The sequence below is a fragment of the Callithrix jacchus genome, chromosome 17 (genome assembly GCF_049354715.1).
Source record: "Callithrix jacchus isolate 240 chromosome 17, calJac240_pri, whole genome shotgun sequence".
Lineage (NCBI taxonomy): Eukaryota > Metazoa > Chordata > Mammalia > Primates > Cebidae > Callithrix > Callithrix jacchus.
In genome coordinates this window covers 6,760,069-6,785,371 of record NC_133518.1, presented here as the reverse complement: position 1 = coordinate 6,785,371, position 25,303 = coordinate 6,760,069, and the positions used below count along the sequence as shown (strand labels likewise).

Sequence of the window (25,303 nt, the reverse complement as noted above, 5' to 3'; positions counted from 1 at the left end):
CCTGTAGAGCTGGAGTGGTGACCAAAACACTGCACTTCAAAAGACTCCCTCAAAGTGTGTATCAAAAAAAAAGATATAGATACATATCCAAGCAGCCACTCACTTGTTTCAGTAAGAGAGGGAATGAATAATACAAAGAGGTTAAGCAGTTATCAGGTTAAAAGATTCTCTTATATGCAAGTATCCGAAAATAACCTGTAAAATCACTCGATAATTTTCTTTGAGCGGATTTTATGCAAATGGGTACTTTAAAAATTTTTAATGCCCGTGAGGAAAAAGAACTCAACTTTTCTGTCTCAGGTAAGAACTCTGAAGTGAAAGATTGAGATGCTAGAGGAATCTCTGAAGGTCCATCAACTATCACTGAAGGGGGAAAATATCTACTCTTCAGTTAGTACCTTTAGTAAAGAGTTTTGGAGAAATCCATCAATAAAAAAATTTGTAATTTTTAGGGTTTCTTTTTTTTTTGTAACCAAGTCTCTGTAAGCCAGGCTGGAGTGCAGTGGCACGATCTCAGCTCACTGCAACCTCCGCTTCCTGGGTTTAAGCAATTCACGTGCCTCACTCAGCTTCCCAAGTACTGGGATTACAGGCACATGCCACCATGCCCGGCTGATTTTTGTGTTTTTAGTAGAGATGAGGTTTCACCACGTTGGCCAGGCTGCTCTCGAATCCTGGCCTCAAGTGATCCACCCACCTCTGTCTCCCAAAGTGCTGGGATTACAGGTATAAGCCACCATAGCAGTCAAATTTTTAATTTTTATAAGGGGAAACAATGTTGAGAATGGGGAAAGTGGAAGGGGATGTAGGAAAACTCAAGCTCCTAGCACTGAATACAGTAATGGAGAGAAATAATGCTTTCAGGGTATAAAAAGTGAGACAGGCCAGGCATGGTGGCTAATGCCTGTAATCCCAGCACTTCAGGAGGCTGAGGCAGACGGATCACTTGAGGTCAGTAGTTCGGGGCCAGCCTGGTCAATGTGGTGAAACCCCATCTCTACCAAAAATACAAGTTAGCTGGGCATGGTGGCAGGCACCTGTAATCCCAGCTACTAAGGAGGCTGGGGCAGGAGAATCACTTGAATCCAGGAGGCAGAGGTTGCAGGGAGCCAAGACTGCATCACTGCACTCCAGCCTGGGCAACAAAAAGAGACTGTCTCAAAATAAAAAATAATAAATAATAGCGAGACAAACATATTCATACATGGTACTGGTCTCTAGAAGACACATAGTTTTTCTTATAAACTTTAAAAATAAATTTGGCACAGTGGTACGCTATCGCACCTAGTCTCAGCTACCTGTGTGGCTGAGATGGGAGGACTGCCTGATCCAAGGAGTTAACGGCCAGCCTAGAAAACACAGTGAGAACCCCATCTCAAAAACAAAACAAAAAACTGTCTTCTTGAGCAAATGCTCCGGATGAATCTCGACTTTCAGATGCTCGAAACTTGGTTGACATTTGTCAGTAAAGGGCTACGTAATGACTTTGAAAAGAGCGAATATATACCCGCTAACATATAACAGGTTAACAGGTTTAAGAAACTTGCTATAATTTAAAATATGCTTTTGCGAGTGTGTAGTGAACAAATTTAAAATATGCACCAAAACCCTTAAAATTGTTTTAATATCCAAAAGGGAGAAAGCTGTAAAAATACAATAAAAGATGCAGTTCAAAACACTGAATACATGAAATACAGAATTCCACATAGCAGCTATTAAAGACAAGATAATCCCCAATAAATAATTTAAAACAACTTCATTTAATTTAGAATGTTTCAAAGAACATTACCTATACCAAGGAAATACCTTATCCAAAGGAAAGGACTCAAGCACCAAGTGATATAACCCTGTAACTTATACTTCTGAATTCCCTCGCACTTAAGACTTACACACATGGTACAAGAGCTGACTATGAAATTTTATCAACTATGAAATTTTCATAGTATCAACTACTATGTATCAACTATGATACAAGTATCAACTATGAAACTTCAAGGAGAGGGACCACTGCTTTGTTTACACAGTTGTCCTTTGAAAAACAGGGGTTTGAACTGCACAGGTCCACTTGTGCAGATTTCTTTTAACCAAATGTGGATGGAAAAAGTATTCTCAAGATGTGAAACCCACATATACAGCAGGCCAAGGGCTGGCTTTTCACATAGGCAGGTTCCACAGGGGCAACTGGGGGACTTAAGTATGCCCAGATTCTGGTATATAGGGGTCCTGAAACCCATCCCCCAAATATACCAAGGATCTACTGTACTAAGATATATGCCGATTGTTTGTATTAATCTCTGTATAATCACTAAAAATGAAAAATGTAAAGCTTCTCGCTCCATTCTGATGTAACAATAGCTCTAAGAACCATAATAGAGGATAGCACATTGGTGTGTTTAAATCTTGTTAGAACATAAATTTCCACATGCTATGTGTGATGATTGATTAAAAAGTTTTCCTAAGAGCTGGGTGCGGTGGCTCACACCTGTAATCCCAGCACTTTGGGAGGCTGAGGTGGGCAGATCACCTGAGGTCAGGAGTTCAAGAAAAGCCTGACCAACATGGAGAAACCCCATCTCTAAAATATGAAAAAATTTTTTTTAAAAAAAGTTTTCCTCCAACACTAGTCCTACTCAACTCTGTCCTAAGGCTCCAACTGCCTAACATACTTATAACTTAATTGTCTAACTGCTTCCTTGTTTAGAACCAAGACACACACACAAACATACCCCTCTCAATATTGTCCAACTTCCTGCTAAGAAAAACTCCCCTTGTTACTTATTTTATCATCTTTGAATATTTTGGCTTCTTACATTTATTGTCTTTCAACTCTTAACACAGATCCTCAGGGCAAAGAGGATGTGTAACTGTTGTGTTATTACTGTAATAACAGTAGCAACAACCACAATTGGCAAAAATGGAGCGCTTACTATTGGTTACCTAATATTATAAGCACTTGCTGAATTCTCACAAGAGCCCTAAGAGGTTTTATTGTTATCCCCATTTGAAGCCTCAGAGTAGTTAAAGAACTTGCCCAAGATCACAGAGAGGTAACTGGCAGAACCACAGTTCAAATCCAAGCCTGAGCTCTTATTCACCATAGTAAACTGCAGCAGTGGAAACAGCATCCAACTTGATGTGTGGACTCAAGTACTATTTCAGCTAGTCACTAGCAGTGCAACCTCAGATAGGTCCTGACAGCTACGAAACACAATTTACTTACTTGTAAAGTAGGAGTAACAATACAGCCTACTGTGCCTACTTCACAAGGTAGCAATGCAGATTAAGTGTGCAACTGATAAAGCTAATTAAAATTCAATGTTATTACTAATCCCACAGTCGCTACCTCCATACTCCCATGGTGTTAATTTTGGCAGCCCTATCCTGGAATCCTAGACTTGGATCACAAACATTGCTGTTATAATTAAAGGAAAGAGCGATATAGATCTTGTCCATATCCGGCAGCCACATATACAAGACCAACTTGTTAACCTGCAATCCCTATTACTGGCAAGACTGGGCAGGTATTTCCAGGCAGGTATTTAAATGTGAAATAGCCAAAAATAATGATAGCCTACAAATAAGATGCCTGTTTACCAAATGACCATATTTCAAGTGCAATATCCCTTCGTTCCAAACACAATATTCAGTTTTCTGAATATTCAACCGCACAAGAAATGTATATTAATGAAAAAAGCTCTGTAGCTCTAGTACCTCTGTATACCTAGAACCTCAATCATATAATACATTTAAACTGAGGGCTTAAACTAAGATTCCAGACTACACAAAAGAAATGGCTAGGTGAGGTAGCTCACGCCTTTAATCCCTGCACATTGGGAGACTGAGGCAGGCAAATCTCTGGAGCCCAAGAGTTCAAGACCAGCCTGGGAAACATGACAAAACCCCATCTCTACAAAAAAAAATTAGCCAGGTGAGGTGGCACGTTCCTATAGTGTCCCAGATACCCAGGAGGCTAAGTTGGGAGGATTACCTGAGCCCAGGAGTTTAAGGTTGCAGTGAGCCATGATTTGAACCACTGCACTCCAGCCTGGGTGACAGAGTAAGACCTTGCCTCAAAAAAAAAAAAAAAACTAACAAAAAAGAAAAAGAAAAAAAGAATAAAAAACACTACCATTCTCTGAAAAGTTAAACCACCTATGGCCTCTGTAGTCCTCAGGGTTAGAATTGGAACCCCAAAAAATTAACTTGCAAAAATTGTCTGCAATCTCTTTCTTTTCTTTTGAGATGAAGTCTCACTCTGTCACCCAGGCTGGAGTGCACTGGCACAATCTCAGCTCACTACACCCTCCGCCTACTGAGTTCAAGTAATTCTCATGCCTCAGCTTCCAAGTAGCTAGGATTACAAGCACATGACATCACACCCAGATAATTTTCGTGTTTTTAGTAGAGACAGGTTTTCACCACGTTGCCCAGGCTGGCCTCGAACTCCTGACTTCAAGTGATCTGTCCTCCTCGGTGTCCCAAAGTGCTGGGATTACAGGCATGAGCCACCTCATCCAGCCTGCAATCTCTTTTCTAAGGCAAAAAAGTCTCATCTATTTCTCTTGGCCTCATATTGCTGCAAAAAGAAAACTCACTACCACAACAAAGAAGACAATTTATTCAAGTAGCCAATCAACCTAAGTTTTATGTCTTGTTCACATGAAACTCTGGTTATCAATATTAATACCTCCAGCCATCTTGGGGGAGGAGAGAGAAGAAAAAAAAGGAACTCTGTAATGCTAAAATTCTTTCCTAATATATTTTACTTATGAAATTTCACAACCAATTATATAACCATTCTATTACTTGGAGGAATAAAAAAGTCAATGATTGTCAATTTAAAAGCTACTAAAAACATAACATATAAAATTATACACTAAGGAGTTTTATATATAAATTTGCCCATTAAATAAGTATGTGTGCATACTTCTTTAATTTAAAAAAATTCTAATGACTTATAGTTTATACTACAAGATTATTTATACAAACAGATTGGTCTCATTCCAGAGTAGGCTTTTCTGGGGATGAAGTTTACTAAGCAATTTACAACGTTCTGTGAAAATCATCAGCTTTTTCAGGTTCTGTAGTAAAGTTATAAAACTTCTAGGCACCGGCCAGGTGTGGTGGCTCACGCCTGTGATCCAAACACTTTAGAGGTTGGGAGTTCAAGACCAGCTTGACCAACATGGTGAAACCCCATCTTTAAAAAATAAATAAATAGGGGAGCCACGGTGGCTCCAGCCAGTTGTCCTGGTGCTTGAGGAGGCAAGGCTATGAGTTCAAGGCCAACCTGAGCAACATAAGAAGCTCTCATTCATTAACAAATAAATAAATAAATAAATAAAAATTTAAAAATTTTAAAAAACTTCTAGGCACCATATTTTTTAAAACCATATAAAAAATACATGGGCACGTGTGTACGTATGTACATATGAATGCTTTTATGGCAGTCTTATTTATAGTTACCAAAAATGGGAAACAACCAAATGAACTGGGGAATGAATACAGCAACTATTGTATATCTATACACTGGAATACCACCAAGCAACAAAAAGTAATTACTGATACATAAAAACATGGATGAATCTCAAAATACATTAGGTTAAATAACAGATGTCAGTCTCAGTAGGCCACATACTGAGCCAGGCAGGAGGATTCCTTGAGATAAGGAGCTTCAGGCAAGCACACGCAATCAAACAAAACCTCCCATTTCTATTCAACCAATAAAAATTAAAACAAAAAGGTTAAATACTGCATGATTTCGTTTACATGGAATTTTGAAAAAAAAAAAAAAAACAGAGAAAATACAGATCAGTGGTTGCCAGAGAGTAAAGGTGAAGAAATGGGCTGACTATAGAAAGGGTCATGAGGATGGGCTGACTATAGAAAGGGTCATGAGGGGCTGGGCACGGTGGCTCAAGCCTGTAATCCCAGCACTTTGGGAGGCCGAGGCAGGTGGATCATGAGGTCAAGAGATCGAGACCATCCTGGTCAACAAGGTGAAACCCCATCTCTACTAAAAATACAAAAAATTAGCTGGGCATGGTGGCGCGTGCCTGTAGTCCCAGCTACTCAGGAGGCTGAGGCAGGAGAATTGCCTGAACCCAGGAGGCGGAGGTTGGGGTGAGCCGAGATTGCGCCATTGCACTCCAGCCTGGGTAACAAGAGCGAAACTCAGTCTCAAAAAAAAAAGAAAGGGTCATGAGGAAACTTTTTTGAGGAACTACTCTATATCTTGATCCTCATGGTGGTTGCACAACTAGAAGTGTTTCCCAACCTCACAGAACCATATTCAATATACCTTAACAAAAATAATTTTCAACCATACATGATAGAACCTTTATTGCTCTAATAGCAAGACCAAAGAGATGTTGCTTAAACCACTGATGCCTTGGTCCGATCTGCCTCCAACTTTGAAAACTCCCTTCCATTAACATTTTGCCTAAAAATTAAACAGCATTTGTAAGTTAGTCACAAATCCTTTGAGATCAAAATACACACATATTTTTAAAGAAAACTACCTAGTGCTTGCATCCATGTCGTTTTTGGAGAAAATAACCTTTGTTAAGAAGGGAATAAAATCCAAGTAATAAATACTGACATCAGTCTTTTCCAGAATCATGATGGTCAAAACAATGAGACTCTTCTCCTAATTTTGGTCCAAATACCAAAATTTTTACTGCAAAAACTCTCTAACAGATTATTATAAAATCTTAACATTTGCCTAAAAGTCTTTAAGTGCTTTCACTTAACTAGGCAGTATAAACAAAAAAGAGCACAAGCTTAGGCAGAACACAATGGCTCACACTTGTAATCCCAGCATTTCTGGAGGCCAAGGCGGGGAAATCACTTGAGTCCAGCAGTTTGAGACCAGTCTGGGCAATGCAGCAAAACTCCATCTCTTCAAAATACACAAAAAAGGCCGGGCGCGGTGGCTCAAGCCTGTAATCCCAGCACTTTGGGAGGCCGAGGCGGGTGGATCACAAGGTCAAGAGATCAAGACCATCCTGGCAAACATGGTGAAACTCCGTCTCTACTAAAAATACCAAAATTAGCTGGTGGTGGCATGCACCTGTAGTCCCAGCTACTCGGGAGGCTGAGGCAGGAGAATTGCTTGAACCTGGGAGGTAGAGGTTGCAATGAGCCGAGATTGTACCACTGCACTCCAGCTTGGCGCCTGGCTACAGAGTGAGACTCTGTCTCAAAAAAAATACACAACAAAAATTAGTAGGGTGTGGTGGCACACACCTGCAGTTCCAGCTACTTGGGGGAATGAAGCAGGAGGATGATTTGAGCCTTGGAAGCAGAGGCTGCAGTGTGCCAAGATCACGCCACTCACTCCAGCTTGGGTGAGATCAGAGTGAGACCCTTTCTCAAAAAAAATTTTTTTTAAAGCACAGGCTCAAGATCTCAACTCACCTAGGCAAGTTATTTAACCTAATTTTGCCTCAATTGTCTCATCAGTAAAATTGGAATAATTTCACCACCCTCTGTGAATAGTCGTAGACTATCAAATGAGTTAATATATGTATTATAATAAATCACAGGGTGATAACTGGCATAGTTAATTAAGCCTCAGTATTAACCTAATATAAATAAATGATATCAATAATCACCAGCTATGTAGTCTTTGTATACCACAATTCTGCTCTGTAAGGTAAATGGCCTAAATTCAATGGTCTAAATAAAGAGCTATCTAGTAATACTATTCTATATTCCTATTATTTTACCTGAATTGCACCTACCTAGTTCAGTTTTCAAAAGAAAAATTAAGTATTATACTTCTTATATAAAAAAATGTGAGGTCTAAATAAGTTAAATGACTTATTCAAAGAAACAGTAATGTGAAGGCAGAGCCAAGATGAGGATTCGGTATTCTGAGATTCCTTAAAACTTTGTCCTCTCCAAAACTTTTAGCCCTCCACCAACTCCTTCCCTCCTAACAAAGACACAGGTATAATGCACCCAAAACAACTCCAATTCAATAATTTTAAAATTTCGTTAAGCTATACATTTGATTTGTGCACTATTCTGTATATTTGTTTTATATCATAATAGAAAGGCTAAATGGCTTATCATTAAGTGTATTCATATACGAAGCGAAGTAGTGGAAAAGTTACATCAAAAGCTACAAGGAGACAAACTCAGCAGATTATGTTCTCTAAACTTCTGTGAGAGGCAGAACTTTTTAACTGAGGTATAACATACATACAAAGAAGTGCACACTTCCAAAGTCTACTACTCAATGAGTCTCATAAACAGAACACAACCATAAAATCATGACCCAGATAGAGACACAGAACATTACTAGCACACCTAGAATCTCCCTTGTCCTCACCACCAAAGATAACCATTATTCTGATTTCCATTCCCATCTGTTAGTTTTGTCTGTTTTTGAAGCTTTACAGAAACAGAGTGCTCGCTTCAGCAGCAAATACACTAAAACTGGAACAACACAAGAAGATTAGCATGGTCCCAGCACAAGGATGGCATGCAAATTGGTGAGGCGTCCCATCTTTTTTTATTATTACAGTAGTCTGTATTATTTAACATAAAAAAAAGATCAATATGAAAAATGGGATGAACTAATCAACAATGTAATTAAAGACAACAGCATTATTTGCCTGGGAAACTAAAGACAAAACAACTGAAAAATTATTAAAACTGTGGAAGGAGTCAATTTGCTGCTTATGGAATAAACATATACTGTAATCACAATGACATATACTATATACTATAGAATTAAAATAACATTTCTGGCTGGGCACAGTGGCTCACGCCTGTAATCCCAGCACTCTGGGAGGCCAAAGTGGGAGGATCACTTGAGCTCAGGAGTTCAAGAGCAGCGAGGGCAACATGGTGAAATTTCCAAAGAATAGGACTAACTCCACATGTAGCAGCTACATGTGGACAAGTATGAGTGTTTCCTGATTAAATAACCTAAGTGTCATCCCCATGAATGTATGTATACAAGTTTGTTGAATTGAAGGCTCCTCCAACTCCACTGGAGATAAATGCTATAAATGTAAGTAATACAAGAAACTCTCATCCAAATTAACTCACGTAAAACAAAAACAAAACAAGAAAAATTTGCCACATCAAGGAAATGTTATAAAGTGTGTAACTATTGTCTTTACCAGTGACGCATTTATAAAGTGGATCTGAACTATAAATTACTACTACTTACTTGCATTTAAAAACAAAGGATGTGAAATATTTTTGTAAATTTTCTTTCATTTTTTTTAAGATGGAGTTTCACTCTTGTTACCCAGGCTGGAGTGCAATGGCGCGATCTCAGCTCACGGCAACCTCCGCCTCCTGGGTTCAGGCAATTCTCCTGCCTTAGCCTTCTGATTAGCTGGGACTACAGGCACGCACCACCATGCCCAGTTAATTTTGGTATTTTTAGTAGAGACGGGGTTTCACCTTGTTGACCAGGATGGTCTCGATCTCTTGGCCTCCCGAAGTGCTGGGAGTACAGGCATGAGCCACCAAGCCTGACCCTGTAAATTTTCTTTACCCAAAGGTTCACTGCAGCCACAACAAAATCATGTCCTTTGTAGCAACATGCATGCAGCTGGAGATCAGCATCCTAAGCTAATCACTGGGTAAACATGGGAACAATACATACAGGAAACCACAGAGAGGAAAGGATGGGAAGAAGTGAGGGTTCAAAACTACCTACTGGCTGCTGGATATAGTGGCTCACGCCTATAATCCCAGCACTGTGCGAGGCCGAGGTGGGCAGATTGTTTGAATCCAGGAGTTTAAGACCAGCCTGGGTAACAGGGAGAAACCCAGTCTGTACAGAAAACACAAAACAATTAGCAGGGCATGGTGGTGCATGCTTGTAGTCCCAGCTACTCAGGAGGCTGAGGCAAGAGAACTGCTTGAAACCAGAAGACGGAAGTTGCAGTTAGCTGAGATTGCACCACTGCACTCCAGCCTGGTGATAGAGCAAGACTCTGTCTCAAATTAAAAAAAAAATATTAGCAAGGCATGGTGGCCCACCACTATAGTCCCAGCTACCCAGGAGACTGAGCTGGGAGGATAAGCTGAGCCCAAGAGATCAAAACTACAGTGACCAGTGATCATAACACTATACTCCAGCCTGGGGGAACAGAGACATACCCTGTCTCAAAAAAATTAAACGAAACTACCTACTGGGTGCTATGCTTACTACCTGGGTGGTGGGATCAGTTGTACCCTAAACCTCATGCAATATAGCCGTGTAACAAACCTGTACACTATTATCATTGGGAGAAAAAGAGAGAAAATACATGGTGCTAATTTAGAACAATACAAATAGTTTGACCCCATTTGAGGAAACATTTTACATTTGTGTATTTGCTGAAAACAACTATCAATAAAAGACTATAATTGTGTCCTGTTCATTCATATGACTGACTACTACACAGCTATTAAAATAAATGAAGGCAGGTGCAGTGGCTCATACCTGTAATCCCAGCCATTTGGGAGGCTGAGGCTTGAGAATCACTTGCACCTGGGAGGCAGAGGTTGCAGTGAGGCAAGACTGTGCCCCTGCACTTCGGCCTGGGTGACAGAACAAGACTCTGTTTCAAAAATATTGATAATAATAATACACATATATCAACATAAATAAATGTCATTTTTCAAATTATAGAATACATATCATACACATTCTAAAATATATGTATTTGAAACATAATAATACTACATGTTAAATATATAGAGATATTCGTAGGAAGAATACAAGTACATGGGCTAAAAAGATAAATAACTTCTGCATAATAGGATCTAAGAGGACTCCAACTATCTAAAAGGGACTCCAACTGTATACGTATTTTAATTATTTTTTTTTGAGACAAAATTTCACTCTTGTTGCCCAGGCTGGAGTACAATGGCATGATTTTGGCTCACTGCAATCTCCGCCTCCTGGGTTCGAGCGATTCTGTTGCTTCAGCCTCGCAAATAGCTGGGATCACAGGCATGCACCACCGGGCTGGGCTAATTTTGTATTTTTAGTAAAGATGGAGTTTCTCCATGTTGGTCAGACTGGTCTTGAACTCCCAATCTCAGGTGATCTGCCCGCCTCGGCCTCTCGAAGTACTAGGTTTACAGGCATGAGCCGGTATGCCTGGTCGCATATTTAAATGTCTAAAAACAAATATAGGCCAGGTACAGTGGCTCACCCCTGTAATCCCAGCACTTTGTGGGGCCAAGATGGGCAGATCACTTGAGGTCAGTTCAAGACCAGCCTGGCCAACATGGTGAAACAAAGGTGAAAAAGCCTGATATGTGGGTGCCTCATGAGCTCACAGAAAATTTAAAAAGTTGTTGTTTTGAAGTGTTGTCTTCTCATTCTTTGTAATGATGACAAACCAGTTTTTGATCAGATTGTGACGTGAGACAAAAGTGGATTTTACACGAAAACAGTGAAGATCAGCTCAGTGGTTGGACCACGAAGACACTCCGAAGCACTTCTCAAAGCCAAACTTGCAACAAAAAGAGGTCATGGTCACTGTTTGGTGGTCTGCTGCCGGTCTGATCCACTACAGCTTTCTGAATCCTGGCAAAATCAACACATCTGGGAAGGATGCTCAGCAAATCGATGAGATGCACCGAAAACTGCAACACCTGCAGCCGGCACTGGTCCACAGAAAGGGCCCAATTCTTCTCCACAACAACACCCGACCCCACATTGCACAACCAACACTTCAAAAGTTGAATGAACTGGGCTACGAAGTTTTGCCTCATCCATCATATTCAACTGATCTCTCGCCAACTGACTACGACTTTTCCAAGCATCTAGAAAAATTTTTGCAGGGAAAATGCTTCCACAACCAGCTGTATGCATAAAACGCTTTCCAAGAGTTCATCAAATTCCAAAGCACAGATTTTTACACCACAAGAATAAACAAACTTATTTCTCGTTGGCAAAAATGTGTTGATTGTAATGGTTCCTATTTTGATTAATAAAGATGTGTTTGGGCCTAGTTGAAATAATTTAGAATTTGCAATCTGAAACCATGATTAATTTTGCACCTACCTACATTTATTACCTCAACTGATCCTCAAATTTTTTTTTTTTTTTGAGATGGAGTCTCCCTCTGTCACCCAGGCTGGAGTACAGTGGCACAATCTTGGCTCACTGCAACCTCCGCCTCCTAAGTTCAAGCAATTCTCCTGCCTCAGCCTCCTGAGTAGCTGGGATAACAAATGCTTTATACCAAGCCCAGCTAATTTTCCTATTTTAGAAAAATGGTAGAGACAGGGTTTCACCATGTTGGCCAGGCTGGTCTCAAACCCCTGACCTCATCTGCCCATCCTGGCCTCCCAAAGTGCTGAGATTATAGGCGTGAGCTACCACGTCTGGCCTAATCTTACATTTCCTGTTCTTTAAGAGATGGGGTTTTACCATCTTGGCCAGGCTGATCTCAAAATCCTGACCTTGAGATCTGCTCGCCTCAGCCTCCCAAAGTACTGGGATTACAGGTGTGAGCCACCTCACCCAGCTATTCTTAGTCTTTAAAAGAATAAAGTAAACCCAGATAATAACAAATGTCTTAACCCAGAAATCTAACCTTTTTGAATGATGTTCTCCATCCACAGAAGCACTTAATGCACTATAAGTGTGCAGTAAACAGCAAAAGCCAACAGGCGCTAATCACTTAAACTCTAGAGGATATACGGCATAGCTCTTCCTAAAATATCACCAGATGGGTATACAAACTTAGACTGGCTCAACTCCCAGCTGTATATTAACACCAAAACTCTAATGAGTCTTTACTGTCATAATAAAAATCATTTGCCTAAATATCTTCCAATCCGTATTAGATGTATTAATATAAACCATAGCCCATCTGAATTGCTACAACTCCACTTGATAGTTAAAACACACTGCAACACACACAAGCAGATACAGAACTTGGGAGTTCGAGCTGAGTTCTGTGTTTACAGAGTCCATACAAACTGCTATTTCTTAAGGTGTCTTTCATCATTCTCAATCAGCTTATAAACAGAAAAACTGGATGGCTAAGTCCTCTTGTGTTTAACTGTGATCAAATCCCAGAATGTCTTTAGTCATAGTGGAGTTCACAATGATAAAGTTCAAATCAGCTTACCTGCCCCATTCCTCCCATACTACTTCCTACAGCTGCCATTCCTCTTGAGAACTGGAGCCAGTTAACCAACCACTTTCTCAATGGTGACTGTGACTTAAACCTTCACAAGACATCCACTGAAATATAAAGACTTTAAAATATCAGGTTTTGGCTGAGCATGGTGGCTCACACCTGTAAATTTCAGCACTTTGGGAGGTAAAGTGATCACCTGAGGTCAGGGGTTCATGACCAGCCTGGCCAACAAGGTGAAACCCCATCTCTATTAACAAAACACACAAAATTAGTCAGCTGCAGTAGCTTGTGCCTGCAATCCCAGCTACTTGGAAGGCTGAATACAAGAATCACTTGAACCTAGGAGGCAGAGGCTGCAATGAGCTGAGATCACACCACTGCACTCCGGCCTGGGTCACAGAGTGAGACTCCATCTTAAACAATAAAAAATAAAATAAAATACCAGTTTTCCTTCTTATAAAATACGTAGCTTTGTGCAGTGGCAGTATCATAGCCAATGAGGTTTATCCAAGGCGTGATTATTGCTAATTGAAAAGTAAAACATGCTCATTTTAGAAACCTGAGAAACTATAAAAGAATAAGAATCAAAAAAGTCACATTATCGCACCAAGAGAGAAATTAATCAGTACTATTATTTCCATTTCTGGACATCCAAGGTCTCCTCTATATGTAAAAGTATATTCATTCATTTACCAGACAGGATTTTAAGTACTGCAGAACAAGGGGGAAGTAGCCTACTAGTTTTTTGGAAGACTAATTTTCTTCAGTGTAAAGAAGTTACACTTACTGCTGAGTAAGTCAACCATATGTACAGGAAACTGAAGAGAGTGACAAAGATGAAGGGAATCATACTTGCTCTTTTTCATTCACTCACAGCAAACCATGGAGTCCATGTTTTGGGAACATTTTTGAGACCATTATTTCTTTATAAATAGCAGCCCACTTAATAAACAAATACGTATATACAAATATGCATAGACATATAATACATACAAATATATACACAAATATACAGTCTTGCCACAGGCGTTACACAGTGAAAGGAATGACATTAAGAGTATTTTTTGTCACCATTAAAGTATCTTAAGAGAAAGTAAAGGGGTATGTGAAAGGTTCATCTAAAATTCATGACTTCTTCCACAAAAATATTTTCTGTGCACATCAGCTGAAGGAACGATCTAACTATGGAAAAAGTAAGTGTTGGTTTTATAATGCTATAATTTATTTACATGTGTAAATAAATATGCAGGAGTTTAAACAGTTATTCTATAAACAGTAATAGCTTACTCTGTACCAGACACTGTATGAAGTGCTAGGGAGTAAGGGAGGGAACAGCCACCAGTCCCTACTTTTGCACAACCTTCAGTCTATCTCTTTAAATATGATGTCAAACACTAGGCATGTGGCCTCAAGGCTGATTAAATGATGATCTCAAATCCTTGTGATGATCTAAGATATATGTGAAAGTAGCTTATAAATCATGTTACCTAAGGTAAAAAGGGATATGTGGCCTTTTATGCAAAGCACTGTATACAGCAATCATCTTCAATATAAACTATCTCATTTCTTTTAAATGGCAAAAAAAATCATTCAAGTTGCTTAACATAATCTCTTTTCACAGTCTCTAAGATTTTAATATCATCTTTCTCTGCCAATGACCCGTATGACATAACTGAAATTAATTTCCCCATAACGGGGATGAAAAGACTCAATTTTTTCTAATACAAAAAGCCTTGTTTCCTAATTTCATAACTTATGGGGGTTGAGAAGCAGGCAGCCACAAATCAAAAGCAACTTATTCAAATTCAAGAAAAAATTATGTTTTAATCTAAGAATCATCATGGAAAGTTTGTTATAGGCTCAGGTTATTCCAAATAGAGTTAGTGAAAGGTTAATTGTGTTACTTTGAGAGCAAAGGAGAGCAAGCAGCAATTATTCATCCCTTCACTCAGTCTCTAAGACCTAATCTCTTTAAAAGCAGAGAGATACATATTACTTCCAAACTGCTTTCCAAAAACGTACTTTTAAAAAATATGCTCTACACAATATCAATTATTCATATTGAAAAGGAATAGACTACATTGCCTCTTACCCTATGATTCACCCTATTCAAATTCAGCCACCTCAACAATACAAAAATTATCAAACTGATGCTTTAAATTTATTTTTGCCCTTATTGCAGATATTGCAGATATGACTCTCAAGAGCATGGAACTTGTTTTTTTTTTTTTTTTTTGAGATGGAATCTCACTCTGTCAACCAGGCTGGAATGCAGTGGCACAATCTTGGCTCACTGCAACCTCTGTCTCCCGGGTTCAAGCAATTATCCTGCCTCAGCCTCCCAAGCAGCTGGGACTACAGGTGCATGGCACCATGCCCAGTTGATTTTTTTGTATTTTTTGTTTGTCTGTTTTTGAGATGGGGGTTTCTCCATGTTGGTCGGGCTGCTCTCAAACTCCCCCTGCTTCTGCCTCCCAAAATGCTGGGATTACAGGTGTGAGCCACCACACCTGGCCAATTTTTTGTATTTTAGTTTCACCATGTTAGCCAGGATAGTCTCGATCTCCTGACCTTGTGATCCGCCACCTCAGCCTCCCAAAGTGCATGAGTCACCGCACCCAGCCTCACATGAACCAGTTTAAAGGCATTCATAATCCAACTAAACTGGGCCACCTGCAAAACTAGTGAAATGCCTAAAAACAAGCATCTATAAATGCCCAATATTAAACCTTAAGAGTCTAAAGCATTAGCAGCCAAAGCAAGTATAACATACCTCTAGGAGACCAGGCACGATGGCTTACAACTATAATCCCAGCACTTTGGGAGGCCAATGCGGGCAGATCACTTGAGGCCAGGAGTTCCAGACTAGCCTGGCTAACGTGGCAAAATCCTGTATCTACTAAAAAAATACAAAAATTAGCCAGGTATGGTGGCACACACCTGTAATCCCAACTACTTGAGTGGCTGAGGCACAAAAATCACATGAACCCAGGAGATGGAGGTTGCAGTGAGCCAAGATTGCACCACTGCACTTCAGCCCGGGTAACAGAGCAAGACTCTAGCCTCAAAAATATATATGCATTTTCTACACACACACACACGGAGACACACACAGACACACACAGGCACACACACACACACACGCACACACACACACACCTCCAGGAGTACCCAAGATGCCTCAAGGTAAAAAAAAAAAACAACTTAACTTCATTTTTAATTATCATCCTTGTTAATTTTTTGTTTGCATTTTATAAAGTTCACAATAATCAGTTACTATGTTTACTCTCTGCAAATTAAATATCTAAGGATGAAGAATTAATGCTCAAAAGGCCGGGTACAGTGGCTCATGCCTGTAATCTCAACACTTTGGGAGACCAAGGCAGATCACAAGGTCAGGAGTCCGACACCAGCCTGGCCAAGGTGGTAAAACCCCGTCTCTACTAAAAATACAAAAAAATTAGCTGGGCATGGTGGCACAAACCTGTAGTCCCAGCTACTCAGGTGAAGCAGAAGAATCGCCTGAACCCAGGAGGCGGAGGCTGCAATGAGCCAAGATCAAACCACTGTATTCCAGCCTGGGCAACAAAGTGAGGCTCCATCACACACACAAAAAAAAATTGATGCTCAATTTTTTTTCTTTTTCTCTTTTTTCAAAGCGGCAACATAAAGCGGTAACAATTTTTTTTCCTAACTTCATTCTTCCCATCCCATCAGTTTTGTTTTGCTTTTTTAAAGAAACAGTGTCTCACTATGTTGCCCAGGCTGGAGTACAGTGACTATATTCATAAGCACAATCACAGTGAACCGTAGCCTTGAATTCTTGGCCTCAAAAATCCTCCTGCCTCAGCCAACCAAGTAACTGGGACCATAGGACCATGTACTGAACCTGCTTAATGCTCAAAATTTTTTAGTGATGGGGTAAGAAACCAAAAAGTTTGAAGACCACTGGTCTACCCTACTCCCTTGTCACTGAACTTTCATTTTTGTCCGCTCCCTCCCCAGAGTTAAGCTATGGAGGTAAGTCCTGATGCTGAAAAGGAAACAGAAGAAAAGCTGTTTCAAACTATTTTAAACTCCCAACAACAAGCTAAACATGAAAAATCACTAGCAAGAAATACATGGAATTGAATACTACTATGCTGTTAATGGGAATTTCAAATAGACATTCTATCTATAGGGCACCTTGAGTATGTTCAGATTTAAAACACATATACCCTCTGATCCAATAAGCCCACTTTTTTTTTCTTTTGAGACTGAGTCTCACTCTGTTACCCAGGCTGGAGTGCAGTGGCTTGATCTTACCTCACTGCAACCTCCATCTCCCAGGCTCAAATGATTCTCCATACCTCAGTCTTCCAAGTAGCTGGAATTACAGACCCCCACCACCACATCCAACTAATTTTTATATTTTTAGTAGAGATGGAGTTTCACCATGTTAGCCAGGCTGGTCTTGAACACCTGATCTCAGGTGATCCGCCCACCTTGGCCTCCCAACCTGCTGGAATTACAGGCATGAGCCACCATGCCCAGCTAATAAACCTACTCTTAAGAATTTATTCTGGGCCAGGTGCAGTGGCTCATGCCTGTAATCCCAGCACTTTGGGAGGCCGAGGCGGGTGGATCATGAGGTCAGGAGAAATCCTGTCTCTACTAAAAAATAAAAAATATTAGCCAGGCATGGTGGCTCGCGCCTGTAGTCCCAAGTACTTAGGAGGCTGAGGCAGGAGAATCGCTTGAACTTGGAAGGCAGAGGCTGCAGGGAGCCAAGATCATGCCACTGCACTCCAGCCTGGGCTACGGAGCAAGACTCTGTTTCAAAAAAAAAGAGAAAAAGTTCTATAGCTTTCATAATCAGATAGAGTTTCATTTTGAAATTTAAAAAATGAGATTAAGTTAAAATTTTAAATTATTGTTTTATATCCCTTCTAAAACTTGTTATAAACAGTGTCTTCTCGTGTCATTTGTAGAATAAATCTAAATACTTAATTACATATTTGGTTTATCTCATGTAAAAATGATAGGCATCGAATAAATAACAACCCTATTTCAAGTTAACCACCTTGTCTTTATACCAATTCTTGCCAGTTACGTCATGATTTATCAATATACTTATAATTTCCTTACGCTTTTCCAGATTATAAATCTATGAATAATTCTGAAAACAAAACAAGTTTCTATTCCTTTTCTGCAACTAAGTTACAAAAGTATTAACTACCGAAGAAATTAGATTTAGACCCCAGATAGGTGAAATCAGAAAAGCTTGCTACCAACTGTCATAACAGAATCATTCTGAATATGAGTTATCAGCATCAAAACAATATCTCTGTGGTTACCAAGCACTCCATACTCAACCTTAAGGGAAAAGGATACTTCAGAATATTATTATAGCATAAGCTTATGTGCTTCTTCATTTAATCAACAATTTAGAACTAACTATGAGGTATCTCACCACTAACAGAATAGCTTTAAGGAAACCCATCTTGGCAGTTTTCTTCTTTTTTTCATTTGTTTCATACCTGTCTTATAGTCAGTCATTCTACCCACACTGCACAAGCACTATGTACCTAAACAACTGCAACAAAGTTTTATCACAACCCAACAGAAAAAACAACCTTTTAGGCCAGCCAACCTTATAGACAGTGGCTCATGTCTATAATCCCAGCACTTTGGGAGGCCGAGGCAGGAGGACTACTTGAGCCCAGGAGTTCAAAACCAGCGTGGGCAAAGTAGCAAAAACCCGTCTCTACAAAAAATGAAAATAATAATTTTTATAAAGAAAAAATACATTTTACACTGCAACCAAGTATACACACACAAACATATCTTTTACAAGGAAACAAGTTTCCCAAATCAATATTTACTTTTACTTTATGCAATGCACCGATATATTCTGTTTTTCAAAATACTTTTTAAAGTAAGAACATTGATTTCATTACCCTATCACACTGCCACCTGCTACTTAAAAACACAGCCTTAAAACTTTACACAGAACATGCTAAACTCCTTGCACCTACCACCTTCCACCACTGCTCCAACAGAAGAAAATGGGTGAATCTACCAAGTCTATTCCAAGTACAGATATTGGCATAAATGTGAGACATCCCAGGTTCCTCTGAAGTTCCTGAAACATTGTGAGTATTCCTACAAAGAGGATACATGTGCTGAAAGATTTCTCCAGGCAGAGTACAGAGGCAGAATTTCTGTTGCCTTATCAGTGACACTGGCAAATTCTGCACTTGAAAACATGTACCAGTGGTCACTGCTTCACAAGCCAATTCTTCCAAGACATAAAATAGAGTTCTAATACCAACCCCTTACATTTTTAGAATACTTTTCATATACACTATTCCATTTGATCCTCCCTGGCACTCTGTTAGAAAAGTAGAGAAGTTGCTTGTCTTCCTTTCACTAATGAGGGAATTGGAGCTCAGAGGGGTTATGTGGCTTGCCAAACACAACACAGCTAATGAAGAATACAACCCAGGCTCGAACCCAGGATTTACTGTTCTACCCACTTTCATGCTACAATTTTCATTTCTAATATCTGATACAAATGTGAGCTTAAAAGGTATATTGTTTCTAGATACAAAAGTACAGATGAAAGCATGATGTATGGATGATGTCATAAAATTAAGATTAAAAATAGCAATGTCGCGATGTGCAATGGGTCATGCCTGTAATCCCGGCACTTTGGGAGGCTGAGGCGAGTGGATCACAAAGTCAAGAGCTCAAGACCATCCTGGCTAACATGGTGAAACCCCATTTCTACTAAAATCACAAAAAGTTAGCTGGGCATGGTGGTGCACGCCTGTAATCCCAGCTACTTGGGAGGCTGAGTCAAGAGAATTGCTTGAACCTGGGAGGTGGAGGTTGCAGTGAGCTGAGATTGTGCCACTGCACTCCAGCCTGGAAACAGAGCGAGACTCTGACTCAAAACAAAAAAAGAGCAATGACGTTAGTAATTTTGGTAGCTTCTAAAATAACCTGGAGTCCTAGTTCAATCCAATGTGAATCTGATATCTTATATGATAAATCAATGTTTCACTGATGATTAATTTATGTATATATTCACCATAGAAAATTACAGAATTGGGTGGAAAGAAATAACTAACTATATAAATTACACAAACTCCCCCAAACCATTCTCAAGTCTCGTGGCTTCACACTAAATTATGACGTTCCCAATGTAAAACCCGATTTGGTTTCAACACTAAGTGAATTACAACAGCCTAAGCATGTTCTTTCTACATAATACTTGCAACATACATTCAATTTCTGGAGCACTTTTGTACAATGTCTACAATGCTCAAGCTAAAAGCAGAACCCAACACAGAATCATGTTTCTTTTAATGAGAAAAAAATCATGTTTCTTTTAAATGAGAAAATTTCTTATCCAGAGCCCTACTTGATCAAAAACTTGCTGTTTAAACCAATGCAAAACATCAATTAGCTTTTAATAACTAACACTGCTATCATATCTGTTCTTTTTTCCATATCAATACGGTTCACTTACTAAAAAAATATCTGAGGGCATAGAATATGCTGATAACTGCACTGGGTACTGGGGACCTCAGGGAACAAAACAGACAAGGCCTCTGGCTCTTCTAATGGACAGCTGGGTACAACTCTCTAAAAATACTACTCTGATTTGACAGGATATTTACAAAGTCCTTCACTGCTCTACACAACTATAACGACCTTTTCTTCCACCTCTTCCAAACTTATGACGACCTTCACCACACCTCCCCTAAAGCACGAATACTTCCTTTGGCAACACAGCATTCCACTTTACTAAAGAAGGTGTGAACGTGTTAACTAGAACTACAGCAGATCTTTAAGCTGACTTTACCACTCCTCATGGCCTGTGGCAAATTTCAAGAACTTTTCACAATCCATGATAACCCTTCCTGGTTCACAACCCTGGTCTCAGATGACTGCTAACAAACCCATCCTACCCTCCACTAGAAATCTGAGTCAGATGCTGTAGGAGCAACCATGATGTTGAGAAGCATCTTCAGCGGACCCCTTTATGAGCTTACTTGCTCCCTCTCCTTCTCTGTTTATTTCCTCTGGATTCTTCAATATATCTCTGGATACAGTATATCTCCAATAATTCAGCATCGAATTTTATCAGGTGTGTTTCTTGTGCATAAATTAACTTTTGGCAACAAATCTGTTTCCCCTACATAAATATTTTAAGAGTTGCTCAAGGCCGGGCACAGTGGCTCACGCCTATAATCCCAACACTTTCGGAGGCCAGGGCGGGTGGATCACAAGCTCAAGAGATGAGACCATCCTGGTCAACAAGGTGAAACCCCGTCTCTACTAAAAATACCAAAGTTAGCTGGGCATGGTGGTGTGCACCTGTAGTCCCAGATACTCGGGAGGCTGAGGCAGGAGAACTGCTTGAGCCCAGGAGGCAGAGGTTGCAGTGAGCCGAGATCGTGCCATTGCACTCCAGCCTGGGTAACAAGAGTGAAACTCGGTCTCAAAAAGAAAAAAAAGTTGCTCGATTTGCATCTCTTTAAGTTTCGCATGCGTCCCCTTCTTCCCCACCTCTTAAATCCTTAAAGATCTATAAACAAAAGCACCCTGAGAAGTCATAATTAATGGGACTTCTTTGGAATACCCACCAATCTAAAGCAAAAGTTCACATGCCTTGCTGACCAGAATCATTCAAGGGAGCTTTGTAAGGATGTATTCCCGGGCCCTATCCTCAGAGATCTTAATTCACCAGGTCCTGCATAAGTTCGAGGAATTTCGGTAGTCCATACTATTTCTAATGATCAGCCTTAAACTAGACAACCACTGAAGAACCTGGGCTGCGAGCTGAAAAAGTTGGGTTCTTTTATGGCTGGCCATTAACTACAAGCAGGGCTGTACCACTGTGCTGGTCACTTGAAGTTCTCTGAGTCACTTGAAAATGAGGGAGTAATTGGAGCCAAAAGAGGTCTTCATAGGCAGCCAATCTAAAATTCTAGAATCCTCCAAATTTAGTTTAATATCACATACTATACTGGGTCTCAAAACAGCCTCATTCTGGCTGGGGGCTCATGTCTGTTCTTTCAACACTTTGGAAGGCCAAGGCAGGCAAATCACTTGAGGTCAGGAATTCCAGACCAGCAAGGCCAACATGGTGAAACTCCGGTCTCTACTAAAAATACAAAAATTAGCCGGCCGTGGTATCCCACACTTGTAATCCCAGCTGCTTGGGAGGCTGAGGTGGGAAGATTGCTAGAACCGGGGAGGCGGAGGTTGCAGTGATCAGAGATCACACTACTGCACTTCAGACTGGGCAGCAGAGCAAGACTCTGTCTCAAAAAAAAAAATATATATATATATATCATTCTGTAAGCTCTTCTAGCCTACGCAAGTCACAGGCCCTATAGAGGGAAAACTTTCTGCATGCCATCAATGTCTCCTGTCCTACTGAACAGCCCTGAATCTTAAAGGGTATGGTCCCCACCACCTCTCCGTGGACATTTGACATTAAAGAAAAATCATCTCCTATAATTCAACCCAGGCCTCTCATGGTATCATCCACATATGAGAAAGTTGAACCTCAACTAGGAAAGTATATGGTTTTGGGGTTTGGTTTGGTTTGGTTTGGTTGTGAAAAAACAGATGTCACAGGCAGGGTGTGGGGGGCTCACGCCTGTAATCTCAACACTGGGAGGCCAAGGCAGGCGGATCACGAGGTCAGGAGTTCGAAATCAGCCTGGCCAATATAGTGAAACCCCATCTCTACTAGAAATACAAAAATTAGCCGGGCATGGTAGTGCTCACCTGTAGTCCCAGGTACTTGGGAGGCTGTGGCAGAAGAATCGCTTGAACCAGGGAGGCAGGTTGCAGTGAGCCGAGATCTTGCCACACTGCACTCCAGCCTGGGTGACAGAGCAAGACTCCGTCTCAAAAAAAAAAAAAAAAAGATGTCAGAAAACAGAGTGGATATCAAGATACTAGAACAGTAAGAATTTAGGCCTGGGTCTGGAAAGGACATTTGAATTTGAATATCAATACCTAAAAGTAATCCATGTGCAAAACTCACAAGTGAGATTATCAAACTCCAGGGGAGTTTATGTGACCATAAACTCTGCCCCTTAATTTCGACATTAAGTTTTCCAGTCCCAACTACTACCGACAATATAATCTTATGGGTCCGGAAATGCCATACAACAAGCAAAATGTCTCCCCGAGAAATAACACTGTAAACGATTGCGGAGCAGTCCGGCCAGTGTTCCCTGAGCTGCGCAAACTGTCCCAGCATCCTTCCCACCTAAGTACTACCAGGTCAGGAGGAGGTCCTGCTGCACCATCAGGCGGTCACTCCTCCTTTCCACAAGGCCCAGGCCTGCGCCATGCGCCCCGGGGCTCCCGTGACCCCCGACCTCCAGTCTCTGGCAACGACGGAGCCCCACAGACCCGGCAGGGGGCGAAGGGCACACACTCACCTCCCGGGAGTCCGTGGGAATAACCCCGGGCGCTCCTGGGGCACGTCCCACACCCGGAGCCGCACGGGCCCATCTCCGACAGGTCCGGGAGGGCAGCCAGAGCCCGAGACCCCGCCTTCCCCGCACCTAGGGTCCGGCCGAGCTGGCCGCTGAGCTCCCATTTCCACTCCCACTCCCAGCGCCACCCCCTGGCGGCGGCGATGGCCCGGGACGCCCCTCCCCGGGCCCCGCACGCGGTCCCCAGCCCTTCCAGGCCACTGCCTCCTCCGAGGGTGACAGCCGCCTGGCCCGGGCCAAGGCCGAGGCCGGCCCCTCCTCCAGCCTCTTCACCTCCCGAGGAGACAGGGGACGGGGTGGGCTTCTTACCGGGCAGCGCGACACGGCGAGGTCCGCCACGGCACGGCCTCCTCCTCCGCCACCCCACCAGGCTCCCTGCCAGAGCCGGCGCGGAGCAGCACCTGAGCCGCTGGGGCGTCTCATCCCGCAGCTACTCCGCAGCCGCCGCCGCCGCCGCCGCCTTCTCACAACCACAACAACCTGGCGGCCGCAGCCGCACAGAGCGCGCTCTCGACGCGGAGCCCGGCGACAAGCGGGGACGCGCGCGCACGCTAGGGCGCTGAGCGGGGGGTGTCCGGGAAAGGAGGCGGGTCTCCCCTGTTGGACGGGGGCGGGGACTGGACAGGTGGTCACGCCCCAGGAGATGGGCGGGACTGCAGTCCAGACTAATACCCGCGGCTAGGCAGAGGCTAGCAAAAAAGCCCAGTGAAAGGCCGGGCGCGGGCCGGGCGCGGTGGCTCACACCTGAAATCCCAGCACTTTGGGAGGCCGAGGCGGGTGGATCACGAGGTCAAGAGATCGAGACCATCCTGGTCAACATGGAGAAACCCCGTCCCTACTAAAAATACAAAAAATTACCTGGGCACGGTGGCGCGTGCCTGTAGTCCCAGCTACTCAGGAGGCTGAGGCAGGAGAATTGCCTGAACCCAGGAGGCGGAGGTTGCGGTGAGCCGAGATCGCGCCATTGCACTCCAGCCTGGGTAACAAGAGCAAAACTCCGTCTCAAAAAAAAAAAAAAAAAAAAAGAAAAAGAAAAAAAAAGCCCAGCGGAGAAAGATGGGCTAGACAGATGGGAAATGGGCGGAGGTAAAGCGATGACCAAAAAAAGCTGGAAGAAAGCCAAAGGTGATCCTACAGGTTTATTTAGGAGGGATCTTTTCCAAGCTCTCTAACCCTGGGCAAGACATGGCTTACTCTACTTACCTGATAGAAAAGTTCTGGCATCTTTCACCTACCATTTTGATCATGGTAAAACAAGTTTAATATAATGTAAGTAAATATAGTGTTTTAGAAGTTGTATTCAGAATACTACTTTTCTTTTCTTTCTTTCTTTTTTTTTTTTTTTTTAGACAGAGTCTGGCTCTGTCACCCAGGCTGGATTGCAGTGGCACCTGGTTCACTGCAACCCCCTCTCCTGGGCTCAATCGATCCTCCCACCTCAGCCTCCTGAGTAGCAGGGACTACAGGCACACAACATCATGCCCAGGTAACTTTTGTATTTTTTGTAGAGATGCAGTTTCTGCCATTTTGTCCAGGCTGGTCTGGAACTCCTGGGCTCAAGCAATTCCCCACTTCGGCCTCCAAAAGTGCTGGGATTACAGGCATGAGCCACCGTGCTCAGTCCAGAATACAATTTCAAACTGATTCAACTTCAGCTCCTAATCAAAAGCTCAG

General features: G+C 41.7%; 1 long non-coding RNA gene, 1 other non-coding gene and 1 pseudogene across 4 annotated transcripts in view; 2 read left to right on the top strand and 1 right to left on the bottom strand.

Moving 5' to 3' along the window:
• LOC128931176 (uncharacterized) overlaps positions 1-24,118 on the bottom strand; it is a 75,514-nt gene extending 51,396 nt beyond the window's left edge. Inside the window, exons 1-3 of one of the 3 annotated variants that reach the window (XR_013528827.1) lie at positions 23,939-24,118; positions 22,908-23,029; positions 10,457-10,554 (exon numbers count right to left, since the gene is read on the bottom strand). This is a non-coding gene — a long non-coding RNA (uncharacterized LOC128931176). The remainder of the gene's footprint in view (positions 1-10,456; positions 10,555-22,907; positions 23,030-23,938) is intronic. The other 2 variants (XR_013528826.1, XR_013528828.1) reach the window with 2 other exon arrangements.
• On the top strand, positions 8,420-8,521 carry LOC128931180 (U6 spliceosomal RNA). Its single transcript, XR_008479296.2, has one exon. It is a non-coding gene; the product is annotated as a U6 spliceosomal RNA (small nuclear RNA).
• Positions 13,586-13,698, top strand: LOC128931179 (U4 spliceosomal RNA; annotated as a pseudogene).
• Positions 24,119-25,303: the final 1,185 nt, after the last annotated feature.